The following is a 24,566-nucleotide window of genomic DNA, read 5'->3' as shown; positions in this document are numbered from 1 at the left end:
ATTGTAGTCCCTTTGATGAAGGGCAAATAACCCCGCTCTGTCATTTTGTACTTCACTAATACCTACCACACGAATAACAAACCCCTTGGTTAGGGTCAGGCAGACAGTCAGGGGTAACTGATGCTACCTCTTCCTCTAGGCCTTCAACTTGAAGCAATAATTATCTTTCCACCTTTAGTTCCTTGAGCAAAGCAATACAAACAGTTCCCCTAAACTGTACAAACACAATCAATCCAGTGGTCGTTTATTTGGCCAACTGCTAAGGTGTGAATCCCTCTCTCCGAATGCATCTAGCATTCAATTCGGGATCAGTTGCGACTTGGCGAGATCCCCAAGGGTTTCATTGTTTGTGTACCCTTGTATCCTTGGGTTAGGGTTATACCCTGTTAACCCAAATTAACCAACACCTTAGGTTTCTAAAATTAAGATAGTAAATCCTGGCGACCTTGTCGCTCTAACTTGATTTGTCAATTGCTCCTTACCCTAATTTGGCAACTCAATAGCAGGATTACTCGTCCTCTTGCAAATTATCTTGTACTTAGATCCTACCAACCCTTGTTCTAAAGAGTGGCAAATCCATCTTGTGACTTAGACACAAAGCCATGCGACGTTGCAACTTGTTGCATAGGAGTCACATCTAACTTGTGGGATTAATCTCCCATCAATGACGTTCCTTGGTCAAGAAGTATGTTTAGTCGAGATGTAGGGTTTGGGGTGCCTTCTTACCCAACCCAATCCCTGACCTTACTAGGTCACAACGCTTGGCCCTAGGGATTCTAAACTCAAGCGGAAGTTTAGTATTAGCTCAATCGATCCTTAGGGAAAAACTCTAGATCGTTATTGTTGGGTGTCCAATTAACCCAAACATTCCATGAATTTGGGTAGGACTTTTGGATTTGAAGTCTCAACTTGGCGACCAAGTGCGATATTAGGCAGAATTTCTAACGTGCTAAACCCTAGCTAGCACTTTGAGGTGGTCAATGTGCTAACTACTTATGCTTTTAAGAATCCCTTGAGGGTTATACCCTTACAAGTGATCTAGCCAAATTGGTCTACTTGTCTTGCGACAAGAAACGATCTCTTCTTAGAGATGCTAAATTTGTTCTAAGGGTGTAAATAGTTGCAAGACATCACATTATGTGTAAATATGTGATCCATTACCTCTATGCACTATAAGGTTTGCAATAACCCTTTCTTTTCTTGCTAAAGTCATGAGGAATGACAATTTGGAGAATAACTTGCATAAAACCTACAAAGATCTACATCAAGGAGCTATGCCTACAACCTTTTGTTTAATGCAATTGAATTTCAGGCTTTAATATGATATGCAACCTTTTCTAGATACAACTTTGATGAATGAAGTTCATGCATGAAGAATATGTAACATGCAACTTTTCTAGATACAACTTCGATGAATGAAGTTCATGTATGACGAATATGTAACATGCAACCTTTTCTAGATACAAATTCGATAAATGAAGTTCATGCATGATGAATATCATAAGACTATTGTTGACTTAATCCATTCTACAAGCATCTTTGCCTGTAACATGCAAATCCATGGTTTCATTTTCATGCCATGCAGTTCTTTGGACAACATCTAACTGATGTTAATGACTTTCTCATGCGAATCAGAACAAGGAAGTTATTGCCTAAATGCAATATACGCTTGTTCTTTTCCGCGGACAATCAAAGATGCATTTAAACAATTTCATCTTTTAACCCTAAGCTATATGCGCTTAGGAATTTCAACTTGGAAATGCAAGCAACCCAATTTCATGACATGCACTAATTTCCGTAAATCGTCCAAGGGGAAACTTGCATAAATAGCTTAGGGTTAGAAGATGAAATTCCTAAGCTTGCGTGAATAGCTTAGGAATCCATCTTTTAACCCTAAGCTATATGTGCTTCAAGATCTGACTACTTTTTCCCTCACGCAAGAATTGGGCTTAAGAGCCTGGTTTCTGAAACCGGGAAGGCTCGTGGAAACGAGGCTTATAGAAGCCTAACTATAGAAGCTTCTAAAGAAGCTTCCAAGAAGCTTTTGCTCTTAGTAGAATGACGTGGAGGGGTGGTAATGATTGGAAAGGGGAAATTAGTGACGAACAAGAGGGTGATGATGGCGATGGGGAGAGGTGGCAACGGCGTGGCGCAGCAGGCGTTTCAGCAACGGAAGGTCCTGGCATGGCGACGATCTGGCGACTGCAGACGTCAGTGCTAAGATTACGTGAAGGAACTAGTGACTAATTGGCTAATTAAGGAAGCTGTTTTATGTGTGTCCAACTAAATGTGGTAGGTAATTAGACAACTAAAGCAACCTTGAGGAAAGTGCAGTGGATGTGGCCACGGGTCCGTCCTACAGATGGGTGGTCCTGGTTGGCCGGGAACTTTTCTTGAAGAAAATGAACAACAAGGAATGTTGACCTAGAGCCTAGGTTACTAGAATCCCGATTTATGCTATTTTAGGGGAACGGAATGGGACTATGCCTTATGGGCACAAAGGTCGAGCTTTGCATCCCTCTTGTTTCACATTCTCCTTGAACCAAGTGCAGCATGAATCCGCTTCGACCCTGACATTTTAGCGTAAAGTAGTTTGCCTAGGGTTTGATGCTAGCTGTTGTTCTAGGAATTTGACCACTAGGAGAACCCTGATTCAGGTCGGTCCTAAGTGGGAACGGCCGGAATGCTTCCGCTTCATGGTAGACTCGGGAGGACCTAGATCACAAACCCCGTGACATTCCGAGGGGAGTGCCGGGCGGCGCTTTCTAGGACTCTCTTCCCGATGGGTTGCTAAGATGTGTCCTGCGAGCGAACAAGTGGACACGTTACAGTTGGTATCAAAGTGAACCAACGAGGAACTAATGTTTACAAGAAAACTTAATAAGGAAAAGTAGAGCAAATGTTGTTGTTAGGAACATTTCCTTACTTATCAATGCTGTCTTACAGAGTCATGACACATGGAACAGATTCTTGGTGTTCCAAGTTATTTTTATGACCGCGATGCGTGCCTCGGATTATCGACGGAGGATCGATATGATGAATATCCTAGACCGCATCTATAGTCCTTCACCACTGTACGTGGAACAGAGATGGATGGGTGATTCAAGAATCTATTACATAGCTGCCCACCGATTTGCATACCTTCGAACCAACCTAAAGAGAATCAAGTGGTTGGAGGACCTGAAGATCGTAAAGCTGTTCATCTTTGTTGAGGCTCACGCAAACACAACCCTACGTGTCGGAGGATGGAAGGTCAAGCTGAACACGTATGTCTACAAGGAAGTGACCCGGATAATCCCTGCCGACAGAATCAAGGTGTTGGAATGTTATGAGAAGAACGGGTACCAAAGGAAAGGATACCCTAATCTTCCAATGACTTATTGATTCTTGAAAATCCATGACCCCAATCCATACTATTACCCAGTTCCCGTAGCTCAATGTAACACAATCTTATTCTCCCCGAATTAATGTATCAGCTTGCTCTACCATCCCAAGAATAATTGTACTCCGAAAGGGCTATGCCCATATGAATGAAATAAGACTCTTTTTATCAATGATTGTCTTGACTATGAGTATTTTAAAAAAAGGTTAAGTGATTAGGTCTCTTGGCTGAAAGCCGAATTGGGCATGGAATGTAATGTGAGAAACATTTAGCGAGTTGTTAACATTAAGAATCTCAAAGCCCAGGCTCAACCTCAGGTGTAGATTCCTAGTCCGACCCCTACACCAAGTATGGCCATGATTCAGGAGAAGAAGTTTCTTCTCAAGCAAATCAAGCCACCAGAATTTGATGCCAAGGGAAGGACCGTCCAAACTAATGTGGAGATCTGGATCGAGCCCATGGAAGATTACTTTGAAGTGGCTGGTACTGCACCTGCTAACCAAGCAATGCTCGCCAAGCTGAAGCTTACCGGCGAAGCCAGACTTTGGTGGAAGTAATGGTGCAGAGACCAAGGGATCTTGGAAGGGTCTGTTACTTGGGATAAGCTAAAAAGAGCTGTGCAAGGAAGATACTTACCACCTGCATACCGCATGCAAAAGATGAACGAGTTCTATGAGTTGAAACGGCTTGGTTTATCTATTGACGCATATTACTCAAAGTTCATCTCTCTTTTGAAGTATGCGCCACAAATGGATATGACACAATAGCTGTCAAAGTTTTGTGCCGAATCAAACCCACCCGTAAACACTCACCTTGAGTCGATGCGCCCAACAGATCTTCAAGACACACTCATTCGAGCCGGGCCCATAATTCAAGAGGTGCAGACCAAGCCAAGAAATAACAAGACTTGATCTTATAAGGATCAGAACAAAGGAGTATATAGGTCCCAAGCGAAGAGAGTTCAAGGTCAAAACCAGGGACAAATGAAGAAAGCTAGGACCAACAATGTCAATAATTTTGTGCCAACACAAGGTAATGGCCGCAACCTCCATTGCTTCCATTGCAACGAGCCCGGTCATTTCAAAAAGCAATGTCCCAAGATTGGAGGAGGACAACGTCAAGGACCATTCCAAGGAACCGCCCATGGCCAAGGAGCCGCCACCCGGGGCAGACGAAGAACCGCCTGTGTTGCCAACAGGGAGATATGCGAAGAAGAAGACCCGACCATGGAAGTAAACTTTGAGAGGGCAACATTCCACGCTGCCCTTCACAAGAAAGGCCCGAATCCCCAGTTTTCGGTGATTCAAACACCATCGGACTATCAAGGTAAAGGCTTCAAAACCTTGATTGATTATGGTAGTACACATTCCTTTATCTCACTAATTTGTGCAAGAAGACTAGGAATAGCCACAATAGATGCACCTACCTTGCTTGTGGAATTAGCAAATGGTCGTGAGGTCACTTATACTAGGCAAACTACTAAGGTGGAATTCCAGCTGTGGGAGGAAAGTCGACTTCGGTCAGATTCAGGGTCATGAACCTAGGTATCCATGAGTGTTTGCTCGGAATGGATTGGCTTAAACCTAATGATGCCCACATTCATTGTGGAAAGGGCCAAGTTTCCTTTCGAAACTCTGAAGGGGAATTGGTCACAACTCAAGGAGAGGCTGGGAAGCTGAAAATTCAATTGGCCAAAGCATCTCGAATAATAAAGGGAGTTAGGAAGGGACTACCTGTCTACTTGATTAAGCTAAATAAGCTAGATCAGAATCAGGAGTCTAGTGAAGAACCTTCATGGATAAAGGAGTATGCAGACATATTTTCCGAAGAGCTGAGAGAACTTCCTCCTCAAAGGGAAGTTGATCATGAAATCAAGCTAGTGCCAAGAGCTGCGCCAATTGCAAAGAGACCATATAGAATGTCCATCCCGGAAGCAATTGAGTTGAAGGAGCAACTCAAGCAACTGTTAGACCAAGGCTACATCCATCCTAGCAGTTTGCCATGGGGAGCTCCAGTGCTGCTCCAGAAGAAGAAAGATGGAACGCTTCGGCTATGTATTGATTACAGAGGGTTGAATCAATCGACCATTAAGAACAAATATCCTATTCCAAGAATAGATGAACTTCTTGACTGTCTTCAAGGTGCAAAGATCTTCTCCAAGATTGATCTCAGGTCTGGATACTATCAGATAAGGATCAAGGAAGAAGATATCCCAAAGACGGCATTCAGCACAAGATATGGGCATTTTGAGTTCCTAGTTATGTCATTCGGGATGACAAATGCACCTACCACATTCAATAGGTTAATTCAGGATATCTTAAGGCCATATCTTGATGACTTTGTACTTGTCTTCTTCGACAATACCTTAGTCTACTCCAAATAGGAAGAAGATCATGAACCCCAGCTTCGCGTTATCCATGAGACAATGAGGGCACACAAGCTTTATGCCAAAAAGAAGAAGTGTGCATTCTTCAAACGACAGATTGAATATCTGGAATTCGTTGTTTCAGCTGAAGGAATTTCAATAGACCCAACCAAAGTCAGAGATGTTCTGGAATGGCCAACACCAACAACTGTCAAAGAAATACGAAGTTTTCTTGGATTGACAGGATGGTACAAGGTCTTTATCAAAAAACTATGCTTTGATTATAGTGCCACTGACCGATCTACTGAAGAAGCAAACATTGATTGTATGGTCAACTGCTGAACAATCCAACTTTGACAAACTAAAGCAAAGCTTGGTATTAGCACCTATCCTGAAACTTCCGGACCTTATTAAGGATTTTGAAGTGATAACTTATGCTAGCACACTTGCCTTAGGATGTGTGCTTATGCAAGAAGGTCATCCTGTATCATACTCTTTAAGGAAACTGAAGAGCCATGAGAAGAATTATGCTACCCATGATCTGGAGTTATTAGATGTCATCCATGCTCTCAAGCTTTGGATACAGTACCTGCTGGGTAACAAGTTTACCCTAGTGACGGATCATAAAAGTCTCAAATGGATCTTTACCCAAAATGAGCTCAACATGAGGCAACATCGATGGATTGAAGTGTTGGAGGAATACGGTTTTGAAATCAAATACTAGCCTGGAAAGGAGAATGTAGTTGCCGATGCACTCAGTCACAAGGCATTTCTAAATTCTCTAATCTTATAAGATCCATCAACAGCTAGATCTCTAGCCACTAAGGTATCCATGCCAAACAACCTAATACTTGAGCTAGTTAGAGAAGAGGCATGCCATGATCCAACCTATCAGAAGATGCTAAGGGAGATCCCTATCAAGGATCAAGACCCAAAGCTGCATGCTAAGTATCTAGAATTCTCTGCCGACAGTGGACTTGTCTACTATAGAACGAGATTATGTATACCGGCAAGCCAGTCACTCAAGCAAAAGATACTTTGGGAAGCTCATGACTCCCCTTTCTCAGGACATCCTGACTATGCCAAGACCCTCAATGCAATTAGAAAGAGCTATTACTGGGAAAGGCTTAAAGGTGACGTTCTCAAATATATCACAGAGTGTTTGTATTGTCAATGCATTAAGGCCGAACATGTCAAAATGCCAGGGAAGTTGCAACCACTTGGCATGCCCCAAATGAAATGGGAATTCATTAGTATGGATTTTGTTGTTGGCCTACCCCAAGTTCAGGGAGGGTACAACTCCATTATGGTTGTGGTGGATATGCTCACCAAGGTTGCACATCTTATTCCTAATAAGGCAAACTATAAAGCCTCAGACATTGCAAGGTTATTTATCAAGGAGATATTCAAACTGCATGGGTTACCTAGAAGAATCATTAGTGATCGAGACTCACTCTTCACATCATACTTCTAGAGGGCTATCTTCGAAGCTATTGGGACTCAACTCTATTTCAGTATAGCTTACCATCCCCAAACCGATGGAAGACGGAGCGAGTCCACCAAGTCATTGAGGATATGTTGAGGGCACACTCCTGGCGTGAACCCAAAAAGTGGATTCAATACTTGCCACTGGTTGAGTTTGCCTACAATGCTTTCTACCAACAAAGCATTCAGATGACCCTTTTTCAAGCATTGTATGGGTACGACTGTGGAAGTCCTTTAAACTTCTCGAATCCAAACCTTGAGGGTTGAAGCTTCAAAGCAGATGCTAGAAGATATGGATGACCAAATGAAGTCAATAAGACAGGACATCCAAGCCGCCAAGGATAGACAAAAGGCATACACAGATTTGAAACATCAAGATAGATCCTTCGCTGAAGGAGAGATGGTCTTCATTCGCGTACACCCAAAGAAGAGTTCCCTATCCTTGGGAGTGTGCAAGAAGCTAAGTCCAAGGTATTGTGGACCCTACAAGATTCTCAAGTGCTTAGGGCCTAATGCCTATAGACTACAACTCCCCGAGAATCTAAAAGTTCATAATGTGTTCCATATCAGTCTACTGAAGAAGTATGTATCTAACCCTAGTCATGTGCTTGATGATCAACAAGTTGTAATGCCTAGCCAAGGAGTCCTTGAGCTACGGCGTGACAAGATCTTAGATGTTAGGGAGAAACATTTGAGATCCAGAACCTTGAGAGAATACCTCATCCAGTGGAAGGATTATCTCGAAGAGGATTCCACTTGGATGGATGAAAGTACTCTCAACCAACAATACCCCCAATTCTTCTCGAGATGAGGACATCTCGATTCCTCTAAGGGGGAGAGAATGTAATATTTCCACTCAAAATATCAAGTCAACCTTAAAACCCGCACATCCTGCATAATTAAGCACCCCAAAGTGATCTCCCACATCGTAAAATGTTGGTAGTTAAATGGCTACCCCACACGCGCGATAATAATCCCCATCCGCGTTGTGCAAATAATGCCGAGGATAAAACCTGCAAGGCCGCGCAAGAACACCCCTTACTGAAAGGTAAATGGATAAATGATTAAAGTAGTGCAATTTTTTTTATTAATTACCCCCTCCCCTCAGCCGATGCATGGCAGGGGAGAGGGAGTGGAGCTAAGTGGAGAGAGGGAGGAGTGTGGTGTGGGGATGCATGAGGGAGGGGAGGCATGAAAGCTCTCCACGTGTGTGGAGCTTCCCCCCCCCTCCAAGGCTATAAAACCTCCCCCCTGGAGCTTGGGGGGAGGCACGAAGAGAGAGAAGAAGCGCCGTGCTGCAGCCGCCAAATTGTCGCCACGCCAGGACCTGTCGCCGCTGAAACTCCTGCTGTGCCACGCCCATTGCCACCTCTCCCCATTGCCATCATTACCCTCCTGTTCGTCGCCAATTTCCTCTTTCCAATCATTACCACCCCCTCCACGTCATTCTGCTGAGAGCAGAAGCTTCTTTAGAAGCTTCTATAGTTAGGCTTCTATAAGCCTCGTTTCCACGAGCCTCCCCAGTTTTAGAAACCGGGCTCATAAGCCCAATTCCTGCGTGAGGGGAAAAGTAGTCAGATCTTGAAGTAGATTGCCAAGGGCTGGAGAAAGTTCATAGTTTGGTTAAGGAAAAAAAATGAGTTGCGGAGTCAAGAGTCTTCGACATCGATAGCCCCCAAACAAAAGATGCAAGGCGCTCACACGAGAGTTTCATCCCCGAGTATACGTGTGGATATCCCTACGAGCCCTCAAGCCTAGGTTCTTAAGAGAATGATTCCACATTAAAGCAATGCTTTAGGCACGATTAATTTCCATGGGAAGAACGCATTTACGCAAGTCTCTAAATCTCGTAGTTAAGTTAAGATACATTTGGGAATATATCCCCTTGGACGATTTACCAAAATTAGTGCATGTCATGAAATTGGGTTGCTTGCATTTCCAAGTTGAAATTCCTAAGCGCATATAGCTTAGGGTTAAAATATGAAATTGTTTAAATGCATCTTTGATTGGCCGCGGAAAAGAACAAGCGTATATTGCATTTAGGCAATAACTTGCTTGTTGTGATTCACATGAGAAAGTCGTTAACATCCGTTAGATGTTTTCCAAAGAACTACATGGCATGAAAATGAAACCATGGATTTGCATGTTGCATCCGAAGATGCTTGTAGAATGGGTTAAGTCAACAATACTCTTATGATATTCGTCATGCATGAACTTTATTTATCGAAGTTGTATCTAGAAAAGGTTGCATGTTACATATTCGTCATAAATGAACTTCATTCATCAAAGTTGTATCTAGAAAAGGTTGCATGTTACATATTCATCATGCATGAACTTCATTCATTGAAGTTGTATCTAGAAAAGGTTTCATGTTACATATTCGTCATGCATGAACTTCATTCATCGAAGTTGTATCTAGAAAAGGTTGCATATCATATTAAAGCCTGAAATTTAATTGCATTAAAAAAAAGGTTGTAGGCATAGCTCCTTGATGTAAAACTTTGTAGGTTTTATGCAAGTTATTCTCCAAATTGTCATTCGTCATGACGTTAGTAAGAAAAGAAAGGGTTATTGCAAACCTTATAGTGCATAGAGGTAATAGATCGCATATTTACACGTAATGTGATGTCTTGCAACTATTTGCACCCTTAGAACAAATTTAACATCTCTAAGAAGAGATCATTTCTTGTCGCAAGACAAGTAGACCAATTTGGCTAGATCACTTGTAAGGGTATAACCCTCAAGGGATTCTTAAAAGCATAAGTAGTTAGCACATCGACCACCTCAAAGTGCTAGCTAGGGTTTAGCACGTTAGAAATTCTGCCTAATATTGCACTTGGTTGCCAAGTTGAGACTTCGAATCCAAAAGTCCTACCCACATTCACGAAATGTTTGGGTTAATTGGACACCCAACAATAACGATCTAGGGTTTTTTCCTAAGGATCGATCGACCTAATACTAAACTTCTGCTTGAGTTTAGAATCCCTAGGGCCAGGCATTGTGACCTAATAAGGTTAGGGATTGGGTTGGGTAAGAAGACACCCCAAACCCTACATCTCGACTAAACATACTTCTTGACCAAGGAATGTCATTGATGCGAGATTGATCCCACAAGTTAGATGTGAATCCTATGCAACAAGTTTCAACGTCGCATGGCTTTGTGTCTAAGTCACAAGATGGATTTGCCACTCTTTAGAACAAGGGTTGGTAGGATCTAACTACAAGATAATTTGCAAGAGGATGAGTAATCCTGCTATTGAGTTGCCAAGTTAGGGTAACAAGCAATTGACAAATCAAGTTAGAGCGACAAGGTCGCCAGGATTTACTGTCTTAATTTAAGAAATCTAAGGTGTTGGTTAATTTGGGTTAACAGGGTATAACCCTAACCCAAGGATACAAGGGTACACAAACAACGAAACCCTTGGCAATCTCACCAAGTCGCAACCAATCCTAGATCGAGTGCTAGACGCATTCGGAGAGAAGGATTCACACCTTAGCAGTTGGCCAAATAAACGACCACTGGATTGATTGTGTTTGTACAGTTTAGGGGCATTGTTTGTATTGCTTTGCTCAAGGAACTAAAGATGGAAAGATAATTATTGCTTCAGGTTGAAGGCCTAGAGGGAGAGGCAGCATCAATTACCCCTGACTGTCTGCTTGACCCTAACCAAGGGGGTTGTTAGCCACGCCAAGAACGTGGACCGAAGCCGCCGCGAGAGGTCTCTCTGTTGGGCGCTACTTGGAGCAGGAGGATGCTTGGGTGCCAGGGGGCTCTGGCCGTAAATCCCTTGCCTTCAGGGCCCTGCACAAGAGGCCAACATGAATCAGGATTGGATCTCGAGGTCCGCATACTAGTCTACGGGTGGAATCTTGGATTAGTAATCCCTGTGGATTGCTGGATTGCATTCAAACAGATTATGGATTGCCTTTGGGCGGATTATGGATCAGCCTATGGGCTGGATTATATGATGTATTCCAAAGATAAATAAGATCAATTGATGTAAAGGAACTTGTTTGACATTGTTTTTCTACATTAGTGCTAAGATTACATGAAGGAACCGGTGAGTAATTGGCTAATTAAGGAAGTTGTTTTATGCGTGTCCAACTAAATGTGGTAGGTAATTAGACAACTAAAGAAACCTTGAGGAAAGTGCGGTGGATGTGGCCATGGGTCCATCCTACAGATGGGTGGTCCCGGTTGGCCGGAAACTTTTCTTGAAGGAAATGAACAGCAAGGAACATTGACCTAGAGTCTAGGTTACTAGAATCCCGATTTATGCTATTTTAGGGGAACGGAATGGGACTATGCCTTATGGGCAGAGAGGTCGAGCTTTGCATCCCTCTTGTTTCCCATTCTCCTTGAACCAAGTGCAGCATGAATCCGCTTCGACCCTGACGTTTCTACGTAAAGTAGTTTGCCTGGGGCTCGACGCTAGCTACCGTTCTAGGAATTTGACCACTAGGAGAACCCTGATTCACGTCAGTCCTAAGTGGGAACGGTTGGAATGCTTCCGCTTCGTGGTAGACTCGGGAGGACCTAGATCGCAAACCCCGTGACACTCTATGGGAGTGCAAGGCGGCACTTTCTAGACTCTCTTCCCAATGGGCTGCTAAGACGTGTCCCACGAGCGAACAGGTGGACACGTTACAAATCTCTTTAATCTCTAGACACTAAGACCTAAGGTTAAAGGTTATCCCTTATAAAGCCCATTCACATCTTGAGATTTCTTGAACTGGATAATTTTAAAGCCATTCACACGTTGTCTCTCACACTTGAAGATTGGAATCTATTCACATTGGTGAAAACTTTCTCATACTGTACTACTAGCACATCAATGTCTTGAATCAATTTGCTTTGTATTACACTCTTTATAAAACCTCATTGTAAAAGGATACATACTACTCAAGTGTATAATAAACTCGTGGTAAGACCTCCTTATCTCAAAATCTCCAATCTAGAGCAAATAGCCAAATATAATGGTGAAGGTTTTCATCCATGGAAAGAAAAAAATATGTATCATCTCATGCACAAGGACCTATGGGATTTGTTGACCTCTCAAGGTAGCAAGGGTTAGGAAAAACATCAATTCTTCTGGCTAGAAAATTATCTAGCAAAGTATCTCAATGAGAAATGAATCTTGATAAAATTGAAGTAAAAATATAGCTTGATCTTTCTAAAAAGTAAGCCTTTTATGCTTGAAATAGAAGTGTCTCATCAATAAAACCCAAGACCCAAGATCAAGAACAATGACTTAAATCAAGGGGAGCTGATGCTTGTAAGGTTAGGGCTCTTAAAAAAAACTTATGCACAAGTGTACATATCATACTTGTCACATTGAAAGGAATATTCAAACTATTTATGGGTTCTAAGAAATAATTTATCCAACACTGGTTAATTCTTGGATGTGTTCACTAAATCTTCCCTGAGACTAGTTGTGCTAACTCTTTACCAAGGAGCTAGATTACCACTCTGGATGTAAGGACCGGCACTAGATGGGAGACATTTCTCCATAAGGATTTGTTGTTGGGCTAGGAGATTACCAAGGAGCCAGACGGACTCTAGTTGTAATTCCTTGGATGTCTCAGGACTATATTACCCCCTACAATCCTTGGTGGATCTCTCAGAAGGCCCTAACACTAGCTAATAGTGGACTTGCTAGTTTATTTTGGCATTCGGTTCGAGTCTTGATATTGATTGAAACCATTTATGGTAATAAAAATAAAGAAAATAAACTTATATAAATATTTTGTCTTTCAAAAGGATTATTTTTCATTGTATTTGTATTCATGCTTTGCTTAAATTTACATGAATGAACATTATTTAAGGGGTTATATAATGAAGCCAGCTTTATATATCAAACTAAAATGTGTTAGAATGATTAGCAAACAAAAAGTACTCCTTGAGAAAAGTGGGTGGTTAGATCTCGATGGATCTTTTCTATGTTAGGGTGGTCTTGATTATCCAAGGGATTCCATGAGAAAATTGAAAAGCTAGATTAGGATAAGCTAGGAAGAGCCAAATGCTAATTCCTAGTATGTCATCTTAGATCCCAACCAATGATATTTTAGGGGGCTTGAGTTGAGACTATATCTTATGGATAGAGGGTTGGACAATTATCACTCCCCCTTGTTTGAGGGATTAAAGCAATCACCTCAAAGTTGATGCTAGAAAATGCTAATACGAGATTGTTGTACTAATATAGGTTATTTTAGGTCAATCTTTATGGGATTGAGGTGGAAGTTGTGCTTTGAGGTAGACTCACATCGTTGAAGGTTACAAATAGTATTCACTATTTTTGTAGTTCTTGGAGAATATCTAAAGTATAAATTGATGGGTCTTGGATATTTTGGCAACTAGTGGACAAGAAGAGGCCCATTTTGAAGGTTCCAAGACTAACTAGAATTAATATAGTTTAGGAAAAGTTTAAACTAAGTTACTTTTGCTAATCAAGGATTTCCCTCTTCTCTCTCAACCTACTATCCCAAGCTTCGATAGTGGCAAAGACCTTCTTCATCTGACTTCAAATGTCATTCTTTACTAATCAAGAGTATTTTGAATAGTAGATTGGCTGGCTTGTGGAGAAAATGGCCATGTGGACTAATCAACCTGATCAATGCAAATTCCATCGCAATTTTTTGGTTGAACCATGTTCCTCTTCTCTAGCAAAAATCTTCTCTTTGATGGTTGATGATTGACCTTTGGCACTTCTTGAAGCTTCTACCACAAGCTAATAACATTCTTAAAGGGTTACATCAAGGTTCAAGGTCAACAATGTATTCTCTCTTCTCCTCTTGTTGCTGAGTATTCAGAATAGTAGTGTTCTTCAAGATTCCATGGGACTTCTACTTGTTTAAGCTCCTAGAAGCATTCTCCTGCCTTATTCTTTAGAGATTGAACCATTTCCTCCTCTTCAACCTTCTTCCAAACCCTAGCCATGGAGTGCAGAATATTGCCTAATCCTTGTAAATTTCATGGTCTTTTACTTAAATACTTCTTGAATACCATTCTTTACCTTCAACAAGTAATGATGAAGCAAGATTGAAGCATTTGGAAAACATTTCAAGGATTCTTGGTCTCTAATCTAGAAAATATAGGACAACCACACAATTCTTCAAAATTTTAATCAATTTGTGGCTTATTTATGAGGATTATGATGTGTTTTACTTTTGAGCATCAAGTATAAGGTCTTTCCATCAAGATTGATCCAACATTAGAGCAATAGACATTGATTCATATCATTTCTTTCTTCTTGAGTACTTGGGCAGCTATGGATTATTGAAATCACTTGGATTCTTGTTCTAATCAAGAATTGAGGTAACTTTTGAAGCTTCAGATTGATCTTCATGAAGAATCAAAGCATCTCTTGAAGCTTTGGATTGATATTTAGGTTTATTTGAAGGCATTGGTTTAGATTTATGGATATTTGGTCATTCTTCAACCAATGTAAGCAATCATGATTCAAGTTTGGTATTCATGAAGCTTCTTGAATACTTCACGTAGACTCTGAATCAATGGAAGACTTAGACAGAGCTCCTGTTAACTATCTTGAAGGCATCTAATCTATTTCAACAATCTACATCAACTTCAGGCATCAAACAAGGTATCATCTACTCATTTTTAATCTCTTCAATTCCAATTGTTGAGGCTTAGCCAATTTCTCAAGGAGGATTTGAATTGGGTATGTTCTTTTTCCTGGATTGATGCATTCAATCCACTTATGCTAAAAAATGGCTATTCATTGCTAATTGAATCTCTATCATGAAATGATGAATAACTTAGCCCTTTTGGGTGATTTTCATCATTGACATCTTTCACAATTGAAATATGTGTGTTGATACATTCCAATTTGAAACTTTTTGTGAATTCTTGCCCATGTTATTTCCTAATCTTCGAATTTTTTATTTATTGTAATCTTATAACCCAATAAAATTGTAAAAAATGTTTAGTAGATTAGTGAGTCACTGATTACCAATCATCTTTGTTTCATTCTTCTTTCAATTCATGTATCTCATAAAATGCCCAAAGCTTTATTTAGCCATATAAAGCATACTTGTATTCTAGAACACTAGCTCAACTATGTATATATACCAAATAAGGAAAAAGCTCAAAGTCAGGCGCAAGGTAATAAGACAAAAGAGAGGTAGCCCTCCATTGCTATTTAGGACTATGTGGAGGTGCACAACTTGGTCTTAAAGGAACTTTGCATACCTTTCAAAGTCTCATAGCAGCCTATTTAGGTGCCCTTTCCACCATTTTATCCCTTATCATAGGTGGATGACTACCCAAGTCTACTTAGGATAGAGTGCATGAAGATTGAAGATGAAACAGGGTACTAAAATAGGGTGAAACAAGGTAGTGAACAAAAGAAATTGTGGGTCATTATAAATTTACCGATCTTTTAAAATTGTATGTATGGTATTTGAAGGGCACACATGTTGTACTTCAGTGGGCATAGGTATATGATGCACACCAATGGTCAAAAGTGACAAACATGGCAATTATAGGGTTAAACAAGTTGTTGTCACATTTTGGACAATCACAAAAAAATGAAATTTAGAATTAGATATTTCATTTAAAAATATAACTCTTCTACTCATTGCATAGAGAACAAAGAAATCTTTAATTATAATCAAGAAGTTTGGCAATCAACGTTGTGAAGCAAAAGCTATGCCCATTTTTCTGACAGGTGGCTACTAAAAACAACTCCTAGACAATTAGGCAGGATACATTGTTTTGGTCTAGGAATAATACTAAGCCAATTGCAACTTGAAATTTTAGTAAATCTCCTTACCTACAGATACTAAGATTAGTCTTGAGCCCATAAACACATAGATTCAAGGAGTACAACTCTTGTTATAACCCATTTATTGATAGACAGTCTTCTCTTACTACACCCATTCCAATGGCCAAGAATAAGAAGAAAGAGAAAATGTTGGAAAGCATAAATGAAGACTTAGTTAAGGATCAAGTAGAGATAGACTCATCCATTAGAGTCACAAATCATGGATAAAATGATAGGAATGATGGCAACATACATGAAGAATCACTTTGGCCAAGAAACCATGGATAAAATGATAGGAATGATGGCAACATACATGTTTGAATTAAATGGATCACATGACTCAAACGAATACCAACAACTCTCATAGGATTGAATGCATGAATAAGGGTATCATTTAAATAAATCAAACAATTGATGATAATTTTGGAAAAATGGTTAATCAATTTGAGAAGTTTTGGCAGCATAATCAATTGTTGGACACTAAGTTTGATCAAATGATCTCCATTCTTAGCAACTTGGATAATAAGTGGACAAATAATCAATCACTTTGAGAATTTTGGGAAGCATAATCAATTGTTAGACACTAAGTTTGATGAGATGATCAATATTCTTAGCAACTTGGGTAACAAAGTGGCAAAGCACTCCACCTTTCAATGATAATGGGGCATCAATTCCACGATATGACAATGTGAAGTCAAGGGTAGCATATTAGTTTATACACTCAAGCTATGAGCAAGGTGGTCTATCAAAAGTTAAGGAAACATTTTAGCCTCCTTCTAACTCTATAAATAGGGGAAGACCAAACTTTGAATCTTCTAAAGATCATGAACAGCCTGAAAAACCTTAGCATGGGTGTGACTCATTCTATAAGTAGTTTTATCCACAAAACTCACAAATTCCTAATGAAAGGAATAGAAAAGGTCAATACCTTCATAAATAATCAAGAAGAGGGAATAGGGTTCAATATGATGATGATCTTGAGGAAATGATTTCACCTATTCAGCCCCCTCATAGCCATCAATCATGTGGTACTAACTCACTTAGTCACTACACCTTTGGTGACAATAATAATGGTCAGCAATCCTTTAACAACAACCATGGATGATCAATAATGGATACCCTCTTTCCAAGGCATCAATCAAGTAGTTTACCTAACAATAACGGTCATCATTACCACTATGATAGAGAGTACAAAGAGAAAATCAATATACCATAGTTTAAAGGAGACAATCCCTCACCAACAGAGCTTGAAGAATGATTAATAAATTGAAAATGTATTTCACTCTCTATCCACACCATGATGAGGCAAAGATTTGCTATGCAGCTTAACATTTAGAGGGATACACACATACATAGTGGAGATACATGATGAAAATTGGGCAAGTCTTTCATACATGAGAGGACTTAAAGTAGCCATGATACATGTTTTCATATCTCTAATGAGAAGAAAAGGATAAAAAGGAAGTGGTTTGATCTCAAATAGCAAGGCTCTATGGTTAGGAAGTATTCCAGCCAGTTCTTAAACCTTTCTATACATATTGAGGGCAACTTTTATTGAGCCAAGTTGAATAACTATATTTCTGGATTAGATCCAAACCTTTCAATAGAGGTGAGGGAAACAAAGCCTACAAATGTATATGCAGCCATACAATATGTTGAATGCTTCAAACACTTTCAACAAGATTCCTATATACTCTATAACATATACTTCCAAGCAAGGGAACAATTTTAGGTATAAAGGTGATCCAAAAGGGAATTTCAAGAAAGTTGAAAGTGGGGCTAAACATTACCCAATACCATTAGTAGTAAGCCCTTCTCTGATGAAAAGTTGAAAGGACTATGTTTCAAATGTGGAGAAAAATGATAACCTAATCATAAACAAAAGTGCAAAGCTAATAGTGCAAAGTTTAATATGGTGATCATAGAAGACTCAGATGAAGATGAAGCCCATGAGAAAGGTCAAATACAAGATGAGGTAGCTCTTACCTGTGATGAGGTGCGTGATCATAATGATTAGTTTGTACATGAAGATTTAGAGCCGATCAAGGGATTTCCATTCCATCGAGATGGTCCATTTGATCCAGGTGGATTATAGTTGGATAATTCTTCAACTTTTGCATGCTCACCCATGCTATGTTCTATATTCTAGTAATATATCCGCCCCCCTTTGCATAGGAAATCCCATTTTTTATTAAAGGAAACATATATTTTTAAAAATTATTACTCTCCCCCCCATTGTTGCCAAATAGGTGGCTAGGGGGGGAGGAAGAAGACGATGGCGATGGGGAAGAAGAAGATGTAGACGATGATGGTGACAAAGAAGGAGATGATGTCAATGATGACAAGGAGGGAGTGGATGATGGCGAAGATGATGATGATGTTGAGGGGGGAGGCCACGTGGCCTACCCTCCCTAGGCCACACTGGGCAGTTGGAGACTCCCCACCACCATGCACCACCACCACCATTCCACTTCCTCCCCACCTCTCCCACTATACCCCCCCCCTCGATAGCCAAAAAAAGGGGAAGGCCTTGAGTCGGCATGCTGCAGGGGGAGAGAGAGAGAGAGAGAGAGAGAGAGAGAGAGAGAGAGAGAGAGAGAGAGAGAGAGAGAGAGAGAGAGAGAGAGAGAGAGAGAGAGGAGGGAGAGGACCTTCTAGAAGGTTCCTCCCTTTCCCCTCCTCAGAGGGTGGCCACATGCACTTATCTTCTCCCCTTTCCCGCGTTATTTTTCTCTGCCTTGTAAGCTTAATTTCCCCCTAGATTGGCCCCCGCTATTCTAGTTACTTCTACAGGGCGGCAGAAGGGACATATAATCTCTCTTGTACGGGCATGAGACAAAGATTAACTAGAAGATAAGTTAAGGAACTTGTTTGTCAAAATGACTGCTTGTTCTGTTTTTGTGTCAGTGCTAAAGTCACGCGAATGAACCCTATTCCTTAAAAGGATTAATTAAGAAAGCTGATTTTAAATGTCTACATAATTGTGGTAGGACCGAATTAAATAACTAAAGAATGCCTATTGAGGGAAGTTGGTGGGTGAAACCCCCGATGGGTTCCTGTCCTACGATGGCAGGATGGTCCCAGAGAACTGGGAGGCTTCTCACAAGGTTTACTAACATCCACCAACCCTTAGGAATTGTTAGGTTAGAACCCTATTCATGTTGTTTTAGGGGACTGGAACGGGACTATGCCCTATGGGTAGAGAGGTTGAGTAGCACATCCCTCTCGTTTCCTATTCTCTTTGGACCAAGTGCGACATGGATCTTCTTTGGCTTGGGTAACTCTATGTAAAGTAGGATGTCCAAGACTAACGCTCGAATGTTGTCAGGAGACCTTGACCACTAGGGACCCAAATTTCAGGTTGAGAATCCCAATGGGTTCAGCCGCGAACGTTCCATTGCGAGGCCAACTTGAGAAACCCTAGGTGACAAACCCCGTAACATTCCATGGGAGTAAGAGGCAGCATTGCTTAGGACCACTAAAAACGTGCTTGGATAGCGAGGCATGGTGCAATTCTAAGATGCTTGGATGGGTTGTAAAGAAGAGAATACACTTTGGCTCAAAGACACAATCAATTCTAAGGTTTCTCATATTTTTATTGATAGGGTTAGCACACATAGCTTTGTCAATGCCAAATCATTATTTGAGTTGAAGTTATTATCTGAAGATATGAACACCCCACTAAAGGTACAAGTGGTAAATGGAGCTCAAGAGTTGAGCAAGGAGATATGCCTACAAACACCCATTGAGCTATCATAGAATTGCACCATCATGACGGATTTGATTGTCCTAGATATGGGTCCTATAGACATCATTATTGGCTAGGATTATCTTAGAAAGATTGGAAAGTTTTCCTTGGATCTTAATTAGATGTTTATGGATTTTACTTGGAAGGGGCAAAAGTAACACTTAATGGCATAGAGATAAACAAGTAGAAGCAATTAGTAAAAAGAAGATGAAGAGATAGATCAATGTAATGCTTACATGTTCACACTTTTCCTCTCAAAGGTGGATGAAAATCAGCAATCTTTAGCACCTAAAGAGTATGATCCATGTCTTTGTAAATTTTTGGAAAGTTTAAAAATATATTTTAGCCCAGCTAATCACCCTTTGCTGAAAATGGAAAAATAGCTTAAAAACTTACTAAAAATGGGGTTTATTCAACCTAGCTAGTCACCCTTTTCTTCTCCCATACTACTTGTTAAGAAGAAAGATGGATCCTACAGGATGTGCATTGATTATAGGGACCTCAAGAAGAGCAATATAAAGAATAGGTACCCAATCCCCCACATTGATGATCTACTAGGTAAAATCAAGGATGCAAAGATGCTTACCAAGATTGACTTGAGGTTAATCTACCACCAACTCAGGATGAAGGAAGGTGATGAGTATAAGATTGCTTTTAGAATAGAAAAGAGTCTCTACCACTTCTTGATTATGTCATTTGGGCTTTCCAATACACCTGTTACTTTCCAAGATCGTACGAACAAGGTTCTACAGCCATTCTTGTATAGATTTGTCTTAGTGTTCTTTGATGATATTCTCATATACAACAGGAATAGAGAGGATCATTTGTAGCATATCTGTACAGTTCTTCTTACATTGAGATGGCACAAGCTTTTTACAAAGGAAAGCAAGTGTTCTTTTATGGCAAGTGAGGTGGAATATTTGGGTCATATTGTGGGTGAGAAAGGGATCACAGTGGATCCAAAGAAGATACAATGCATTAAATATTAGCCCATATAGCAAAATTCTACTTCATTGAGAGGATTTCTAGGACTATTCTCTTTCTATTAGAGATTCATCAAGAATTATGCCAATATAGCAGCTTCTCTCACTGATAGATTGAAATATGCTCTCTTTTGGGATGCTATAGCCCCAAAGAGCTTTGATGAGCCAAAAAGTCTCCTTATTTCAGCACCTATTTTAGTGTACCCATACTTTTTTAAAGAATTCACAATCTATGTTGATGCTAGTGGTCGTGGTATTGCGGTTCTATGCATGGTATTATTGCCTCTGAGAGTAGAAAGTTGGATGAAAAAAAAAACTCCACATCTATGAGCAAAAAATGTTAGGCATACTTCATGCCAATAAGAAGTGGCATCACTACATTTATGGCAGCCATTTCAAAGTCAAAAGTGATCATCAAGTGTTAAAGAATTTTCTTTCACAGCATAACCTATCTCTTAAGCAAAGAAAGTGGCTAGCTATAATTTAGGGATATGACTTTGAGATCTCTTATATGGTAGCCAAGGATAATGTAGTGGTAGATGCATTATTTAGGATGTGGGCATGTTTCGTTTTCTACTATTTCTATTCTCTACAAAGATGGGATTCAAGACATACATGAAGAATATTTGTTAGATGAGCAAACATGCAACAACACGAATAAATTATCACAAGGGAATGAATCTGAATTTTCCACTTTCAAGTGGCAGAATGGACTTCTTTGGTTCAAAGGTAGAGTATATTTGACTCCTTAATCAACTTTTAAGCAAAGGATCTTATAGAATATACATTCTTCTCCTTTGGTAGGGCATATTGGTTTGTTTAAAAAATTTGATAAGATCCATAAATGTTTTTATTGGAAAGGACTTTGGAAAGATGTCAAAGAGTATATGATACAAGGCTTACCATGCTAATAGAATAAAGATTACAATTTATTATCTAGTGATCTACTTCAATGACATTACCCATTCCACATGGCAAATGGACTAATATCAGCATGGAATTTATTATAGGACTACCTATCACTAAGTAGGGTTGGAATAGTATTTTTGTTATGGTTGATCATCTTACCAAATCATCCCATTTTATACGAGTAAAGTCTAGTATTCAACCAAAAAAGTGGCAAATCAATTCATGGAAGGAATTTTCAGACTTCATGGTTTACATATGAAGATTGCTTCTTATAGAGATACAAAATTCACGGGGAATTTTTGAAAAAACATTTTTACTTCCATGGTAACAAAATTAACTCCAAGTACAACTTATAACTCACAAATTAATGGTCAAAACTAAAAGATTCAACAAGTAGTTGGAAGGATACTTGTGACACTTTTGCCATGACACACAAAATGCATGGGATCGTTAGATTCATCTTGTAGAGTTTTGCTAACAACACATACCATATGAGTATAGGCATGTTTTCCTTCGAAGCTTTACATGGCTACAAGGTTAAAGAACCTTTAGTATTGTTTCATGATGAAGTGAATTCTTTTGCTAAAGAAGATCTTGGAAAGATGAAGGCATTAATGAAGTAACGTAACAAAAATATTCAAAAAACCCAAGAGTATGAAATCTTATGTTGATGAGCTAATAAGCAAAGGTATGTTGTAACATGCTTGCCCATTGGCTGTCTAGGCACGTTCTTAGCAGTCCATCAAGAGACGAGTCTGGGTGGCACTCCCATGGAATGTCACGAGATTTTTTGCCTAGGGTTTCTCGAGTCCACCTTGCAATGGAACGTTCGTGGCTGAACCCACTAGGATTGACCTAAAATTTGGGTCTCTAGTGGTCAAGGCCTCCTGACGCCATTTTAGCATTGAGTCTTGGATATCCTACTTTACATAGAGATACCCAAGCCGAAGCAGACCTATGCCACACTTGGTTCAAAGAGAATGGGAAACAAGAGGGATGCACTGCTCAACCTCTCTGCCTGTAGGGTGTAGTCCCATTCCGGTCCCCTAAAACGGCATGAGTCTTAACAATACCTAAAGGTCGGACATTGGTAAAACATTGTGAGAAGTCTCCCAGTTCTCTGGGACCACCTTGCCATAGGATGAACCCGTCGAGGGTTCTGCCCACCTACTTCCCTTGGTAGCTTTAGTTTTCTAATTAGGTCCTATCACATTTATGTGTGACATTCAAAATCAGCTTCCTTAATTAGGCCTTTTAGGGAACGGGGTTCGTTCCTTAACTTATCTTCAAGTTAATCTTTGTCTCTTGTCCATACAAGAGAAACTATATTTCCCTTCTACTGCCTTGCATAAGTACTCAGTCCAAATCACATGGCACCATAATTTCCATCCATTATCTAAAATAGGATCTTCCAATGCCACACAAAAGTTGGGCTCATGGCAGTCTTCAATTTCGTTACGAACTGGCAAGGGGTGTCTACAGCTCCACCTGACTCCAAGTGGCCTAGGAGTGAAACACAATTTCTATGGTTGAACTTTTCACCACTCGACCTTCGGCCCGTGAATCAAGCAGTGCCCTCTTGGGTTGAAGTGCAATGTGACCTTGGAGATGATCTACCCATGCAAAATATCATTTCCTTAATTAATCCAATTAAGAATCAAGAACAATCAAGGCAATCGGCCTAATATCATCTCTTTAAAAACATTCCTTTATTCCCATTGCAATTTGTCATCACAGACCCTTGCCATGAATTTACCATCAATCACAAGATTTTGGAATAATCATCCAAACCACAATTCAACAATCAATTGAATGTAAAAGCATTTAGGGTGTTGTTTGATCAACTAAAAAAACCAATTGTATTTTTCCCAAACAATACAAGAATAGACATGATAACAATTCAATCACATATTCGCTCTCCCCCTTGGGATCAAAGAGATATTCTATGCAAAATTTACTTAACACTTGTATGCACAATTCTTAATGTCATTCTTTTTGCGATTATGCCATTCATAACCCCTAATTGATTTTTCCTTGTAAATTCTCTATCAACAAATAAGCTATATGCAACTAGGTGCAATTAACTTCCCTTGATACATGCACTTCACAAACTCCATCTTTTGAATATTTGCAATGAATTTATCATTTTCAATAATCCATTCTTGTGTGTCATAGTATGGAACCCAACATATCTCATGCGAGAATTAAAGCAAGCATCTATCAATTTGGAAATACATTACTTATGAATGGTACCACAGTTGGATTGACAATGATGCCTTTGCCCAAAGCTTCGTTGCTGGTTGTAGGATTGCCATCCGCACATGACAATATTTGCTATCATCCGCAAGTAGATTTGAGAGATAAGGAAGGAGTAATGGATTTGAGATGGGAGAGCGCAAGAAAAGCTGGCTTAGTTGAGGATCGAGATAGGGGGAATTGAGCTAACTCTCTCCCTTACAGCCTCTCGAGGTAACTTCTCTCTCTCTCTCTCTCTCTCTCTCTCTCTCTCTCTCTCTCTCTCTCTCTCTCTCTCTCTCTCTCTCTCTCTCTCTCTCTCTCTCTCAAGCTCCTTCTCGCAATCTCTTGGAGGGGTATTCTTCTACCTCTCTCTCATAGCCTCTCGGGGTCTCCTTGTGCTTCCTTGTGCCTTCCATGCCTCATATTTATAGCTAAACAAGAGAAGAGGGGTTATGGCTAACAAGAAGAGCTCTTTGTAGAGGGAATCTTGGAAAAGTCAATAATTTGATGCTTAAATAATAATTTTGATGGTTTGATTGGCTCCCAAAGGGGGTAAAATGTAATGTGTCCACTCCTCCGCTAGTGGGACACGTCTTAGCAGCCCATCGGTAAGAGAGTCTAGAAAGTGCCACCTGGCACTCGCAAGGAATGTCATAGGGTTTGCGATCTAGGT

Source organism: Lygodium microphyllum, chromosome 13 (assembly GCF_053477565.2).
Source record: "Lygodium microphyllum isolate KBCC chromosome 13, Lygodium_microphyllum_v1.1.10, whole genome shotgun sequence".
NCBI lineage: Eukaryota > Viridiplantae > Streptophyta > Polypodiopsida > Schizaeales > Lygodiaceae > Lygodium > Lygodium microphyllum.
The sequence above is the reverse complement of the archived record's forward strand: the minus strand, read 5'-3'. Positions refer to the sequence as shown.